The sequence below is a fragment of the Pinus tabuliformis genome, chromosome 1_2, assembly GCF_031772625.1.
Source record: "Pinus tabuliformis cultivar Carrire ecotype Pingquan chromosome 1_2, CPIR1, whole genome shotgun sequence".
NCBI classification, from domain to species: domain Eukaryota; kingdom Viridiplantae; phylum Streptophyta; class Pinopsida; order Pinales; family Pinaceae; genus Pinus; species Pinus tabuliformis.
The window spans coordinates 110,687,302-110,705,104 of record NC_142298.1 but is presented as its reverse complement, the minus strand read 5'-3'; the positions used below and the strand labels follow the sequence as shown (position 1 = coordinate 110,705,104).

General features: G+C 32.4%; 1 pseudogene; it reads left to right on the top strand.

Annotated features, from left to right (window-relative positions):
• Positions 1–1,020: 1,020 nt before the first annotated feature.
• LOC149204742 (phytochrome pseudogene) overlaps positions 1,021–17,803 on the top strand; it is a 45,952-nt pseudogene continuing 29,169 nt past the window's right edge.

The window sequence follows — 17,803 nt, the reverse complement described above, 5'->3', positions numbered from 1 at the left end:
CATTCTCATCAAAATCTACTATAAACAATCTGAAATTCTGCACATGATTTTAATTCGTGAGATGACCTACATGTCATTTTTGCTTCTGTTGTTCTTCATGATATTTCTTCTTCTTGCACTCCCTGGAAATATGGCCAAGTTTTCCGCAATAAAAACATTTAATTTCAGATTTGTTTCTATTCGGATGCATACCTTGGGTCTAATTCAGTCTTTTCTGTGAATGTCCTCCGTTTTGCTGTTGCAAATTTCCTTTCCGTTTGAAGAAGTTCTTCTTCACCATCAATGCAAGATCAGTACTCTAGGGCTTTAGAGTCAATCTTCTTTCTTCTTCTTGCATCATTATTCCTGTCAGCTCTTCAAACTTCGGGATTTTCTCTCTCTCATTTATCCCAGTGATGAACATTTGGTAGTCATCAGTCACACCATTCATGGTAATTGTTACAAGATCTGTATCGTCAATTGTATGACCAATATCTGCCAATTTGTTCTTTAGATCTTTGATCCTTGCTATGAAGGCAAAAACTATTTCATTCTCCTCCATCTTCAGGGATAAGATCTTGCTCTTTAGAAACAAAAGATGATTTGTATTCCTGATCTCATACAGATCCTTCAGAATTCCCCAGATCTCGTTAGCTATCTTACACTCTCTGATGTGTGGTATGATGCAGTCTTTCACTGACATCTTCAACAACGTCTTTGCTCTACCTTCTTGCTTCTCCCAATCTGGGATCGATGCTGATCCAACAACTAGCTTCGGCTCATCTCCATTTACAATCATCCAAGCACTCTGCACTTCTAATAGAGTCTGCATCTTGAATTTCCAATTTTCATAATTGGAACAATTGAGCTTGTTATGCTCCTTCAAGCATGCTTCAAACATATTATTATTCATCTTGGCGATCTACACAAAAGAAAAATTCGACAGGTAAAAGAAGATGTTAGATTTACCCTAGATCTGCGACAAAGAGAGATCACTGATCTTCAATGTTGTTTGATCTCATAGCACACTCGCAGATCACTATGGCTTCCTTCACAGCCTCCAGACAACCTTCTGTTGTCAGCCTCTATAGCCTTCTCCAAGATGAAGCCTTCTCTCAGCCTCCAGGAAGCCTTTTTGTTGTTTACATGATCGTCGCAGATATACACCACTTATCTGAGACGTCGTCGCAGATGTACACCACTTATCTGCGATGTTGTCGCAGCTATACGCCTAATATCAGAGACGGTGATAATAAGCTTGTTTGAGTAATCATCACGTTTATTCTCCGAAAACTTGCGACGATTTCAGTTTAGTCGCACCCTCCTCTCAGCGTACAGGTACCTCAGCCCTGACGCTCTGATACCATGATAAAAATGGAAATGTTGTATTAAAAGAAATAAAGCCCAATGTTCAGCTCTATGAAATAGAGTCTGAACCAGGAGAGTCTGGCTCTGCAGAACACTCTACATTGTTCATGTACATCACACATTATATAGTAATCATGGTTTTTAGGGAAGTTAGAACAATAACCTAAGAAATAGAAACTAATTCCTATCCTGAGGTCACGTGAACCAACTCACACTATTCTAGGATATTCTCCATTGCCTTCAATAGATTTTACACTCCGCACATACAAATATTATATTAAATATGCAACCTCGACACAAATATTGAGTTACAGAACTCCTAAACAAATATTGGTTGCAAAGTTCCTACACAAATATTGGGAATTTACATTTATTAATTATTGTGCGAGAGTGAAAAGTTCCACACTTCTCCACAATAAATTTTTTCCGCATACCCAAGAAACGGACCTGTTACAGAATTCACTTAGAAGACATTCATAAAGTCAATGTGTTGGACGAAAAGAAAAAAGTTTGAAATGGAATTGAATCCCTGATGGTGCAAGCATTGGTTATTTTAAACCATATTTTGGCACTTGTTGTGGAAAAACAACTCTCAATTTTACATTATTATCTTCATAATAATAGGGACCTTTCATGTTTTGATATCTTTAATTTTTGTCGGATTTTCATTTTTCTCGGTTTTCTCCTTTGATCACTTCATTGTGTATGGTTTTTTCCAACTTCCCAATGACTCTAATTTTGTTGAGTTTATATTTACGGTTTGAAAATTTTTCTGTCTAAAGTTTGAGTGATTTTCATTGCCTAGGCTTAAAAAATGTTAAAATTATATTTTAATTTATTTTAAATTAAACTAATTTTAAAATGTAAATATTATTGGAGTTGACTTTAGTGCGACTTTTTGTACTTTCCGGTGTCGGAATCCGACATAAAAAATTCAGGTGGAATCTTGATTTGTGTTATTTAAGATGGTTTTTTGACTATATATATGGATTCAACGCCCTAAAAAAACCCATAGGGCATTTCGATTTTGCAAGGGTTACCCATCAAGTTTGTGATTTCACTAAATTCCTATTGGATTTTAGAGAAATTAGACCAAAAAATCTGACTGGAAAACTTCCAAAAAAATCTCACTAAAAACAACTCGAATATTATTGTTTAAGTAATTTAGATTAATTAAATTAATATAAGTAATTTGTAAATATTAATTTTTATTATTCAATTATTTTTTTTATTATATATATATATATATATATATATATATATATATATATATATATATATATATATATATATATATATATATATATATATATATATATATATATATATATATATATATATATATCTAAAACAAACCTCATCCCACTCCTACCCCTTTCATTTCCCAAAATTTAAATGTGCATTTAACAAAACTAGGCTTATTCAACTCCGAGCTTACGTAATGAGAGGGGTTCACAAGCTTAATTATATTAATAGGATGGAGACTTTTACTTGTTTGAAAAAACAATTATGTATATATATAATGAAATGAAATGTTATTTAAGGTCCACGAGACTAAAACTAGTCTATGAGACCATTAGTTCCCTGTTTTTACCTTTTTGCAATTCAATCCTTTTCCGATTCAAATTGATGATGAGTTGGCCCAACTTTCCAACAATCCCCTCGCTAAAAATACAATGCCAAGAAAATGATGCTAACATGTTCTCATAACTTTCTCTGATGTTTTTGAATGCATCACATTCCAAAATGATTTTTTTTTCGATTCCACTATCCCAGATGTGCAAAATGTACACAACCATTCTTCCCAGGCTTCTTTAGGCCGTTTCCACCATCATGTCTCACACCGAAGTTGATGTGAGTTGGTCCTTAATTGAGCAATAAGAACTTTTTCCCTCCACAAAATGCTAGCTACATTGAATTCTTCAATGTAGTACTTCTTCTTTCTACCCAACTCTTTTCCCGATACTTTTTTACGAAACTTCTCCATAACAAACTCCTTTAGCTCCTTTCTATTTGTGAGACAGACATTGAGGTAGATATTTCATTTTTGCATTCATGTGTAGTTTTGTTTCATCATTGTTTTCTTGCTTTCACTCATACCTTCATTGAATATAACATTAGGCCATCTACATAATCTCATTTGATCAATTCTATTTAGATATCTTATGAGTCACACCATAGCAATTTCTTTGATGGGAGTTGCTCCTGTTTCACTCAACATTATCTCATAAGGTACTGAAATTTTTATTTTGAACTTGCTCATGATCAAGCGCTTTTGGATTTTCTCAATTTGTTTCCATTTTGAGACGAGGGTGTTGCTCGCCCACAATTTGCACCCATATAACATCACTGGACAAACTATGAGTCCAAAAAGCACTTTAAACGTTTTCCAATCCCATAACTCTCCCTCTCTACATCTGTTTTGAAGAGCATATAATGCTTTCCACCCTCCTAAAATTCTCTTATTTCTGCAGTCCTCCAAATTGAGTTTGTTGTTGAAATCAATCCCAAGGTACTTGTACTCATTTACTTCTTCAATAATGTTGTCTTCAAAGAAGAAAGTATGTTGGCTCTACTTCCTTTTATTAAAGAAAAATCATTATTTTGGTCTTGCTAGTATTGAGTTGCATCCTCACTGCTCTACAAAAATTATCAAGGGCATATAAGTGCATTTACAATCCATGGGCTGATTTAGAAATCAATACAATATCATCAGCATATAAAAGAAGCTTTGTCACAAAATCCCCCAACCAAACACCATCTCCACCTTGCAGATTTAGCCATTTCCAATTTATCAATATATAAACCAAAAAGAGTAGGGGATAAAGGGAAACCTTGCTTGACTCCAATGTCACTTCTAAAGCTTTCTGAAATACCTGCTGAGGTTCTAATCTTGACTTTCACCTCTTCATAAAGTCTATGGACAACAACTCTATAATGCACAGGAATTTCAAGTTCTTCCATACTACGACACAAATTATCTTTAGGGACTGTGTCAAATGCTTTTTTGAAGTCAACAAAGCAACAAAATACTTCTTCTTTGTCCTCCCAAACCTTTTCAACAATGTGTCTCAATGTGATACCATGATCCATTGTAGAATGCTTTGGCCTAAAACCCGCTTGTCCTCTTGCCCTCTTTTCTTTTACTTCTTCCCACTCACTAATTTTGTTTTCTACCATGTTGCTGAAAAGCTTTGCAAACAAAATATTGATCATAATTGTTCTATAGTTGGTTGGATTATTAATGTCTCCACTTTTAAAAAGGGGTATTGTTAGGCTAGTTGTCTAGTCTCTTGGGAATCATTGCTGAATGATCTTCTTGAATATTTCCTTGATGTGCGGTGCAAGGGAATTCATTCCCCATTTTAGATACTCTGCTTCAAGTTCAACCAAGTCCTTTGCCTTTGCTGTTTTCAGCTTCTTAATTCCATTCTCCACCTCTTGTAAAGCGAAGAGCTTTGAAGTTGTGTTGATCCTAGGGGGGCTCTGCCTCAGATTCTTTCACATAGAGTTATCTTGCATATTAAAACCATTGATTGACTGTAATATTATTTTCAATTTGCTTCTTCTTTGGTTGAAGTTCTTGCCATAAAAACATTTGATTATTATTGCTTAAATATATTAACTCTTCTCTCCTTATTTGCATGAACTCATCTTTTTTCCTTTTTAGTATCTGCTTATGTAATTTTACATTGATCTTCTCCTTTCCTACCTTTTTGAAGGTTCTCCTTGCCATTTTGCATTCCTCATCAAACCAAGCATTTACAGGAAAACAATTGATTTTGATTTCTTATTTTTTTCTCTTTTGAAATTCTCAAGTGCACTTTGAATTATATTTGTTAACTCATGACTGTTGGAGGTTTTGAAACCATTTTTCTCATTCTGAATTAATCTCTCGAACATTGTCTTGAAGATAGTACAATTTTCTTGTGTTAGAATAATTTTCCCCCTTAATAGTGATTGTCGAGAGAAATGGCTTTTCCTCATATCATTCCTTTCTTCTAACCATGATAATCTTATATAAATTGGGTTATGGTTTGATTTTAAGTCCCAAATATGCTCTCCAATATTAACTTCATCTATCTTTTCTATCAAGCTTTGTGAACACATCACATAGTCAACGACACTTGCCACATTATATGTGTTGCAAGTGAAGTTCCCAAACCTTTTCCATGTTTCTATACCATTGGAAATAATTAAGTTGAAAGCATCACATAGTGTAAGAAACTCCTCTCCAAAATGATTGCTAACTTTGTCATCTTCTTAACACCTCACCCATTCGGGATTCTCCTCTTTGGTGAGCCAAATAGGATTGGTATCCTCTTTGCAACAAAGAATGCTAGCTTGATTATTTGTTGTTCTAGAATTGAAATCCCCTACTAAAAGAACTTCTCCCCGTTGAGAGTACACGAAAATATCTTGTTTTAAAGCTGCATACAGATCCTTGTTGTCAAGCCCCTTATTTTTGTAATTTTTTTAGATTTGAGGGGCAAAATAGCATGCTGCAATAGTTATGTGATTCTCATTCTCTCATATTTTCAGCCATAATTATTGTTTATTTTCATCTTCTTTTATTATATAATGGAGAGGACCCACTCTACGTGGGCTATCATCCTCCCAACACACTTCACTCTTCATCCCTTATACCTCCTGTTAATTCATCCACCACCTATAATTGTTTGAACTCAAACCGTTTTATTTATTTATATTTTATTGAAGTTTTTTTTTTTTTAGTTTATAAATTATTTTATTTAATTTTATATTGTATGTTATTTTGATTTGACTTCAACATTTTAAAATTTATTAGAAAACTAATTTTTTTTTATTAAGTCAAATATTAAATAAATTGTCTAAATTTGTATTTATAATTTGCATTTTTAAGTTTTTTAATAATTTTGATATTTTGACTTCGGAGAGCTCTATCTGGAGTTCTACTTAGCTAAATGAGGCCTAGGATGACTCAATGGAAATCTAAAATTATGGAGAATAACATGAATGAATTCAATTAAGAAAATTTGAACATTTACGATGCCTAAAATTTAGTAGAATTTGGAGCTTCGAATTTGCAACAAAAACACCAATTTTCTAAATCTTGTTTTTGGAATTTCATGAGACATTTTTTTCTATTACAAATCCATTCGAGGATTGTCTTCTTAGACCAGAGAATCTTTAACAGAGATCAATTTGAAGCATCAATTTTTTCATTTAATATATTTAATTAAATTTTTGTTTGAGAGTTTGTTTTCCCAAATTTGTATTTCCAATCTTGTTGTGCAATTTTAATTGGCTTTAATTTTATTTTGGTAGGGAATTTTTTGGAGAGATGAGGAAAAGAGATTTGAAATCAATAGGCTTAAACTAGAAAAAAGGAGAAAGGAATGCTACCCAACCAAAATCAAATATCTGAGCCATTCTTCCAGCAACGTTCTCATTTTACGAAATTCTTTTTGTAATTTATAAATATCAGTTTTGAGAATGAAGAAGGGGTTCCTATTTTCTGTAATTTTGAAGCTATTAGTAATTTTGTAAAGAGTAGTTGTACGTGAAGAGGGAAACTAAGATATGATTTTCTTGGGGATTTTCTTTTCAAGATCTAGTCATTTTCCTTGAGACAAAGCTTGCACTATTGGAGTTATTTTCTTCAGTGTCAGAGTTCATGATCTTGGAAGGAATGTTGATGAGATTAGATGTAAAATATAGAAAAAGGTTTTAGGTTTAATTTGTATTGAAGTAATATTATTTGTTAATTCAAATTATGTCTACTTCAATGGTATATTTATGTCAATTGTTTCATGTTATACACTTCTCTTGGATATGAGAATGATTGTTTATTTGACTAGCTATCTGATATTGTGGTTGTGTGGATTTGTTATTGATTTATCAAATTTATTTTGTGCTTCAATCAAATTTTTGAGTAACCATTTACTCAGAATTTTGTCATTTAAAATAGCTTTAATTACCATTGGAATTAACTGAACTATTTCCTAGTTTTGTAGACTAATAATTCATTGTTTTAAATCTCTAAAATAAAACATGTATGATACTCAAAATATGAGTTGTTAGAAATTATTCAATAGTTTGGTATTTATAATACATAACATGTTAAATCCTCATTCTTATAATCACTTTTCTCTTGATTTGGGTAAGATCTATATCTTGTCCTAATCAAGATAGGATAGATTAGTTTTATTTTACTGCTTGCATTGTAGTGTAGATTTTCATTTAAATTAATTTAGTGCATTTCATAAAGTCTCGTTATGCACGAGCAATTACATTTGTGGCTTGGTTAAGCCCTTATTTCAGCGTAAGGATTGCTTTCTTTGCAAGCTAGCAACATGAGTGTAATTTTCATATCTCTCTTCTTGTTGATAGTCAATTAGCAACAACACCAGTCAACAACGAGAGTAAGGAGGTTACTGGACCCATTAGAACCAGTTGGAGTCGTCATTACAAATGGATAAGGGTATGATTTGGGACTCTAATTGGGTGGTCTTCCCAAATGCTGATGAGGTCATTTTTGGACATCAACATTTTTAGTAATATAAGGAGGGCCAATGATAAGTTTTCATTTTAAATATTTTGTGTTTTGAAAGTTATATCTTGTTACAATGGATCCTTTTAAATTTCCTATTTGGAGTCGTTTCACTAGACTTCCACCTTCCACCACTTCTTTAAAGGTAGTAAAGGTCTTGTCAAAAACAAATTTCAATGGTAAGGAAAATGTTCATGGTTTTGATCATGTTCTTCAATTTATTTTAAATTGTAACAATTATAATATTGAAGAAGGCGTGATATGCAGGATGTTTACCCTCACTTTGACAAGCTTAGCTAAGGTTGGTGTAGACCATTTCCATTTGCCTTTATACACACTTGGGAAGAGTTCACAAAAATATTCTTTCATGCTTTCCAGAATTACGATTATGAAAAGGTTTGTGATAAACTTTAAGTACTTCACCAATTTGAAGATGAGTCTTTAGATAATTTCCTAATTAGATTTAAATTAATTTATTTTTGGTTTCAATCCAAAGACTTACCTCCTAAGTTTCAATTAATATGATTGTTTAGAAATTTATTTTCTCTTCCTTGGATTCCAAATCCATATAATCAAATAATTTCAAGCTTTGATGAGTCACCTAGTGTTTCTATTAACATGATTGAAAATTCACCTAATGAGGATATACATGTTAATCATGATGAAGTTGCATCATCTATGTATGACAGATTCATACAAATTATAAATACTTCCTACAGTGTTAATGGAAATGATTTTAAAGAACTCTTAAAACAAGTTGTTAATGAATTTGTTGAGGATGTTGAAGTTGAATATGTTGTTTATAATAATTTAACCAATTTACAAATAATAATTCACCTTGAACAATCTAATAATATACAAGCTAATGAATATTGTGATACTCTCTCTCATGTTATTAATATGCAATCAAAAATCTTTGAAAATATTAATGTTCATTACAAAAAATATGTGGATAGAACACTTGAAGATGAATATGAGATTTGTTTTAAAGAAGATAATGTAGAATTTATTAGTAGAGAACTTTCCAGATTCATATCTTTAAACAATAATTTTTCTCTTTATTTTGATTTATTTGATGAGCACAATTATTTTACTAATCATTCAACATTTCCTCTCGACACATGTGATTTAATCACAAATAGAGGAATTACTACAAATATGATTAATGATGAATTGTTATTCAAATCTTATTAGGAGAATAAATTATTAATATATCACATTTCTCATGTTGCTAAAAATTATCATTTTTCTAAGTATGAATTATTTGTAAAGAGGGAAGATAATGTTAATCAAGTCATTTATGATGATTATTTAGAGTTGGAGGACAATGAATCAACTCAATCATTTTCAATTCCTCACACTCTTGATAATTCCTATATGTTTCAAAATGAAGACTCTCCTTTTATCGATATTGTCATTGAAGAGTTTCATTTTGAAACCCTATATAATCATGATGACTTTTCCATTCCTATTTACGACACTAACATTTTTCCATTCCCATTTTTTATCCTGATCTTGAGCTTCCATTATTTCCACAAATAGAAGCTTGCATTGATCTTAATTATATTATTCCATCTGATACTTGTGGGAAGGAAGTTCGAACTGCATTGTGACATTAGTTGTAGCAATATTGTAAAAAATGATCTATTTCTATTGTTTTTGCTTCACTTATTATAGTCATTTTCAGATTTATACATTTCTTTTATTTTTCAATTTTTGGATAGCGTATGTTGGCATATTGAGTATTGAACACTCAAAAAGTGCATTACCTTAATGTGAAAATTAAATTCAAGAACTTGGTCATGACCATCAAGAGATTTTTATCATTCATATTTATTGGATTTTCATGTCCTATCAATTCATTTTTTCCTTCTCAGATGCATTTTCCACAAGAATTAACACTTGAAAATTTAATATCACAATATGACCAACCATTTAGCCCAACCTAAAATATTTTGGATTATTCATTAAATTTCCATCTTTACTTTCAAGATCCATTTGAAAGTTGCTTGGAAAGTTCAATTTAAGAGAAGATTTATAATAGTTTCAGTTGCACTAACATTTGTCCATCCATTCTTCCATCTGACTTATTCTAATCTCTAATCAATATTCACCCATATTTTTATGATGCAATAGAGATTTAGTTGGAGGACACTTGTGAAGAAAAGAAAATTGCAAATAAAATTATTTTTGTAGATACATTAGCAATAGATGTAAATATTATGGTCAGGTTTATATTTATTAGTTTAATCCTCTTTTTGCTCTTGTTACTGATGTTTATTGTATATATTTGTGCAGGAAATAAAGTGCCTCAATGGTTGCATTGGACATATGACTATATGTAGTCATACTTTTCCTCATAGAATTAGAGTAGGAATAGATTTAGCTTAGTTTAGCTTGATTGTATTTTCTTCTAAAATAAAGTAATTATGGTTTTTTTTATAAATAGGAATGATTCTTCACAATTACTTTGGCTACCATTTTTATTATAATGGGTTATCATTTGTCAAACATATTATTTGATCATTATCATTAATTTATAATGGAAAAAATCATATAATAAGATGATAAATTGAACATGTCGCTCGTTCTTATTTTATGTAAGCATAATTGCATCATGATTAGAATTTACATTCTAAATAAGGGCTTAATTAATAAAAGGGTTTACAGGATAATATTTGAATCTTGGAACTGAATATCATCTCTTACCTTCTATTCATATCATGTTTTTTATTTTTCTTTTCGAAGAATCCTTGTAGCACTTTTATACTGTTTAGATTAAATTGATGATTTTCAACATATACAAATTTCGACGAAAATGCAACTTCTTTTGCCTATTTTTATATACACTTAATGAGAGGGTGTAAAACTTTACAAGGTAAACTTGTATTCATATTATTCCAAATATGTGTACATGTTGACCTTCATCTCCCCTTAGTTTCATCCTTTGTTTTATTTTTGAGTTATATTTTGTTTCTTACTTTTGTCTTCTTCCTTTTGCGGATATTTATTGGTTTTATTTGGGGACTTAATTTTGTTAGCGAAAGCAGTTGTGAAGAACAATCATCATAACAAATTCAAGGAGTTTCCTTCTCCTATTTCAAAATTTTCTTATTTATTCACGTTCTTTTGAAACTGGTTGTTACTATTCTTCCTAAAGTTGATCTTTAAAGACTTGCAAGTTTAGTTTTCAAGCAAGATTTGTGAAAGAATGAATATTTATACTAAAGCATTTAAATGCAAACTTTAAATTACAACTATGCTTTAGAAGAAGACCCTTATTGATGTATCTCTTTACACGATAAAGAACTAATAATCTTAACAAAATCATCGTTTACACACTTTTATGTTAAGCCCTATATTTTATCTTATCAAAATTCTTTCATGGTTCATTGTCTTGGCTATTTGCCAACATTTGATTTTTAGGTCCTTTCTTTAGTTTGATTAGATTTTGTTTTCATTTCATTTTTTAATAAAACTAAATAGGGGAATACTTTAATGTTTTCAGGTTCTACATAGCATGATTATTGGACAATTGGTTTATCCTCTATTATCCATAAACGAAATCTTATCTTTAAGGAATATTTCTACAAAGATGATGCCATTATACTTACTTTCAACTTTCCTAACTGGTCAAGTCTCTGATTTTATAAAACTTATGATGATTATGACACATTGTGCTTAAATATTTCCGTCCTTATCTAATGAACTATCTCTTAATCCCAATTCTTAGAAAGAAAAATATATTTATGAATAGTTACTTTAGCGTAATTAGTTCTTGGGAAGCAATACTTGGCAAATAAATATTAGTTACCTAAATTGTTTTGCGTCATCCCTTGCTCTTAAGGATCTAAACACCTCCCCATCTATTAGGTAATCTCTTGGAGATTAACATAACCATAGTTGAACCTAAAAAAAAAATAGTTAACTAGAGGGTAGGAGGTATCATCATGAGCTGACCTACCATGATCTTAGGCCCTAACATAGTGACACTACCACTACTCATCACCAAGCCAAGGTAATGGCTTTCAATTGCAAGGTTTAAGGACAAGAGGTCTCATCACGAGCTTTCTTATTCACTTTGTTAAGTCTCGTGAATGGCACTGTCATAAGCCGGTTACTAATCTAGGACAATGATCTCCAGTTGACATCCAAATATGTTTTTGAAATGATCTTCTAAATATCTATTTATTTCTAATATATGGGACACTAGCATATAAAAGGGTTAAAATACATCCCTATCAAGGCTATATATGTCTGCTCACAGTAGTGGTCATGCTTACAGTATAATTCAATATAATAATTTACTTGATTACCTTGTTTTCTTGAAATTGATTACTGACGAAGTTTACTATTTCATATACAACAATTTCTAGAACATATCGGGTAATATTTAATAAGTTCATGGATGATGATGGATATGATTTATGTCTATTAACTCTACATGTTGTTGAAGAATATAACTAGTGTCGGTCTTCATAATTATACGTGAGTCATAATGTAATATATTTGTCAAAATAAATTTATTATTATTATTAATTTGACTTGTTAATGCATGGATTTCATGCTTGGGTCAATAGTCATAGGTCAAGCCTCCATTGTAGGATTTTTCTATTGAGTCAAAGTCAAAATTTGATGTGATAATCCTTTCTTGGGAACATGATAGAAAAAATATCTAAGTGTTAATTAAAGTCCTACCTCTCCTCCATCAAGTCGGCCTTTGTCACCTTACAAGTTGGCTTCAAATTAAATTTATATAAGATATTACTCATGTCGGCTCATTTACAGGCAACAACAACTAGAAATACCCATGAGCACTTGACCCAGTTCAAGAAACATTCAAACAAAGTTCGGATATTACAGAAGAGAAAAGGACGACGATGTTTCACAGGACCGAGAAATTATTGTAGGACTGAAGTATATGAAATAAACTCTATTACAGGAAGCCAAAGTTTGAAGTTTATAATAATAGAAAACCGAAGTCTCTATGATTGCAGGAAGTTGAAATTTTTGGAATTGCATGAGATGTCAAGAAGGATAAAAACTTGAAGATTTGTTTTGGAAGAAGAATATGTTAGGTCCCTATAATACTAGTGATTCCCCCATTAATATTGTCATTATAGCCCTTATTGTTATTATTGTGCCCCTATCGTCCCCATATTGTTATTACTGTGCCCCATAGAACCCCACTATTGTTGTTTTTGTGCCCTTCAATTATTATTGTTATGTCGACTTTCATTATATTGTGACCCGTTAGACTCCTATATATAGAAATGAAGTTTTGTCATCTGTATCACCCAAGAATTTTTCATTTGTGTAATTATAAGGAGGTTTCCCCCTCAAAGAGGCTGCTTTTAAAGGCGTTGATCTATCTTTTCTATCTTTTTGTGAGTTGGTTTCATAACATTTTGTATCAGAGCTTTGGATTCTAGGTTTTTGTTGCTCCAAAACAAGTCATCATGGGATTTTGACTATAACTTTTTTTTCTGCGAAATTTCAGAAGCTAAAAAATAAAAAAATTTGATCCGAAATATCGATGATCCTCGGGTCCAAATTTCAGATCTTGTCTTGCTATATTTTCAGAGATATGATCCAATGAAGTTAGGGTTTTTGTAGGCTCCCAAATTACATCCCAAATAAGAGACCTTGGGAAAATCATCATAAATTTCTCTCTGAGTATCAGATTGAAATTCCGTAAAAAGTTATAGAAGTAGGATGGAATTTAGTGTTATGTGCATCATTTTTAGGTCTGGAGGTTGAAACAGTGAGACGTGGCACTTTGTACATGTTTTCTCTACTGAAAAAGTGTATAATTAGGCCATCTTGGGAGATTGGGCATAACGCCTTCTTCGAGAATCCAATTTCGATCAGACTCGTGGCATTGGAAAGATGACTCAGAGTGATACCACAGTTCACAATTTTAGACATTGGAAATCTAAAATTTCAGAGATACATAAGATTCAATATTGATATCCTACAAATTGAAAGAAGGTATGTACTTTTGATTTAAATTTTGCATAAGTTTGGTTTGAAAATTTAGTTTGAAGGAATTAAAAGGTCATAGTGAGGAATAATTATCATTAATTGATGCACCGAAGAAAGAAAATGGAAACACCTAGTAAGCAACTTGAAAGTTCTAGCATGACTCATGAAGAAGAGGAAGAAATGCAACATGATATATCAAAATTACGAGACCAAGTGCAACAAATTTCACTCTTAGAAAACGTAATAGAAGCTAAGATGGATGGTTTAATGAAAGGCGTGGAAGATAAGATGGATGATTTGAAGAAAGGCGTAGAAGGTTTGAAGGAAGGTTTGACAAAGTTGCTACATGAAAGGCTTCCTGATGGCAAAAAGGTAATAGAGAAAAATCACGATGAGAAAAAAATAAATGTTAATCGTGATTTCATAGACTCTAATGGTGGATTGAAGACCCACCATGTTCCACAGATTGATACGAGGAAGCTTGATGGCAAGGATCCCATAACATGGATACTACATATGGAGCAATATTTCGATCTCCATAATGTGAAAAACACACAAAAGGTACATATTGCAACGTTATATTTGGAACTAGTTTGTATGGTATCGTTGGCTCTGCTCTCGTAAAAAAATTGTAACTTGGGAAATTTTTACAGAAGAAATGGTAGCACATTATGAGGATACAAAAAGAAACACTTTTTTAGCCAATTGATAAATCTCAAACAAAAGGGTTCAATGATAGAGCACATTGAGGACTTCCAAAAATTGAATATAAGGGTAAAAGATATTCGAGAGGAGCATAAGATTGATGTGTTCATAGGGACTTTAAAGGATAACGTCCACCATGAGGTTCGCCTTTGGGAACTTGATTCATTAGAGAACGAATTTAGGTTGGCAAGAAAAATGGAAAGCAAAATTATGGCAACAAAGAATCATACCACTCACAACTATAAATATGGAAGTGTTGTTTCCCCTAGCCTTCCACAACCTACAAGGTTGACACCACAACAATTGGAAGAAGAAAGAGAAAAAGGGCTTTGTTACAGTTGTGATAGAAAATACACTAAAGGTCATAAGTGTGCTGAGAAGAAATTACTTTATAGACATTATGAATAGGAGGAAGAAAAGGATTAAGAAACATCAAAAGAAGAGGATATAGACTAGAAATAGACCCTAGAGAAAGAAGAAATGAATCTGACCATATCTTGTAATGCATTGGCTGAAATTACCACTCCTCAAACTATCAATATAGAAGGACATATCAAGAAGAAAAAGGTAATAGTGTTGATTGATTCGGGAAGTACCCATAATTTTATTGATTTTAAGATATCCAAGGAATTGAATTGCTTGCTATATCTAACACCAAAGTGTCAACTAATGGTTGCAAGTGGAGGAACCATAAATTGCTCTAGAAAGTGCCATAATATCAAGCTATCCATGGGAGAATATGTATTGAATAGTCCAATGCTTTCTATTTCAATGGGTGGTGCTGATGTTGTACTAGGTTTCCAATGGCTACAATCCTTGGGTACAATAGCTTTTAGTTTTCAAGAAGTTTTCATGAAATTTTCTTCGGAAGGAAAGGAAGTTGAATTAAGGGGTATCACAGGAAAACCGGGAAAGATAGTCAGCTCTAACGGAATGACAAATCTTCTAAAGAAATAACAATGAGTCGTAATTGCACAATTATGTTCGCTAGAGGTTCCCACATCGAAATCATCTGTTTCTCCATATCTCCAAAAAGTCTTGCACAATAATTCCAATGTATTTGAGACTCCCAAAGGCCTCCCACCTATTCATGATCATGATCATGCTATTCATTTGATTTGAGGAAGTGTTCCTCCAAACATCAGGCCTTACATATATCCATATGCCCAAAAGAGTGAAATTGAACGTATGGATGCAAAAATGCTAGAGGCTGGTATAATTAAACTTAGTCAAAGTTCTTTCTCTGCTCCAGTAGTATTAGCGCACAAGAAGGATGGGTCATGGCACACGTGTCCAGAGTATAGGGAGATCAACAACATTACTATTAAAGATAAATTTCCCATTCCTGTCATTGATGAATTATTGGATGAATTTCATGGACCAATTTACTTCACCAAGTTGGATCTTCATTCAGGATATCATCAAATCATAATGAAGACTGAAGACATTCTGAAAATAACATTTAGAACTCATGAGGGTCATTATGAATTTTTGGTCATGCCTTTTGGCCTTACCAATGCACCTTCTACATTTCAAGGTTTGATAAATTTCATTTTAAAACCCTTCTTTAGAAAAATATGTTAGTACTTTTTGATGATATACTAATCTACAACATGTCTTGGAAGGATCATGTTCAACATGTTGACAGCGTGCTCAAACTATTTGGGGAGAAACAATTATATGCAAAAAGCTCCAAATGTTTCTTTGGAGTACAAGATATGGAATATATGGGTCATATTGTATCTCATGAAGGTATTAAGGTAGACACTTGCAAAATTAAATCCATTAAGGAATGGAAAATCCCCACATCCATAAAGCATTTGCGAGGATTTCTCGGGTTGACAAGGGTATTATTGCAAGTTTATTAAGAATTATGGGAGAATAGCAGCACCTCTAACAACATTATTAAAGAAAGATGCATTTTCATGGACTCCAGAACCAACGAAGGCCTTTGAACATCTTAAAGAGGCAATGTGCCAAGCGCCGGTCTTAGCTACGCTGGACTTCACAAAAATCTTTATTGTTGAATGTGATGCCTCAGGAAATGGAATTGGTGTTGTTTTAATGCAAGAATAAAGACCCATTTCTTTGAAAGTCGTCCAATCAAAGGAAAGTATTTACACGAAGCTATTTATGAGAAGGAAATGTTGGCAATACTACATGCACTTAAGAAATGGCGACCCTACCTAATGGGAAGACACTTCAAGGTGAAAAAGGATCATGATGGTCTTAAATACTTTTTATAACAAAGATTATCTTCAGAAGAGCATAAAAAATGGATCACAAAGATTTTGGGTTATGACTTTGAAATCATCTACAAAAAAGGGAAGAAAAATGTTGTGGCAGATGCACTCTCAAGAAAGGATGAGGATGTGGAAGCATTGTTTTGCACCATTTCTATTATCCAACCAGATTGGATAAGCAAAGCAAGGGATGAATGGAAGAATGACAAAGAAGTTTGGGCACTTATTCAAAATTTACAACAAGATCCTGGTACATCTGATACATTTAGCTGGAAAAATGATTTGTTATGGTACAAAGATCTCTTATACCTAGGTAAGAATTCCCAACTCAAAAAAAGATTCTTATGGAATTGCACACTTCTCCCTTAGGAGGGCACTCAGGATTTTTAAAAACTTACCACAGGGTTGAGAAGGAATATTTTTGCAATGGCCTTAAATCGAATATTCAAAATTTTGTGGGGGAATTTTTGGTTTGCCAACAAAATAAAGTGGAAACAACTAAGACCCCATGCCTATTACAACCTTTATCCATTGCAAGCCAACATTGGGAGGAGGTTTCAATGGATTTTATCATAGGATTACCCAAGTCTAAAAGAAAGAGAGTCATCATGGTGGTAGTTGACAGATTTACCAAGTATGCACACTTTTGTGCATTATCTCATCCATTTAAAGCCAATACAGTTTCTACTGCATTTATGGAAACAATTCAAAAGCTACATGGAAACCCAAAGATTATTATAAGAAATAGAGATCCCATTTACACTGGAATTTTTTGGAAAAAATTATTTTCTTGTCTTGGTACTCAGTTAGCTCATAGCTCATCTTATCATCCTCAAACTGATGGGCAAACTGAGATAGTAAGAAAATGTTTGGAAGGATATCTTCGTTGCTTTTTCTATGATAAATAGACAAATTGGGTGAAATGGTTGCCTCTGGCTGAATGGTGGTATAACACTCCTTCCATACTGTAGCAAAAATGACCCCATTTATG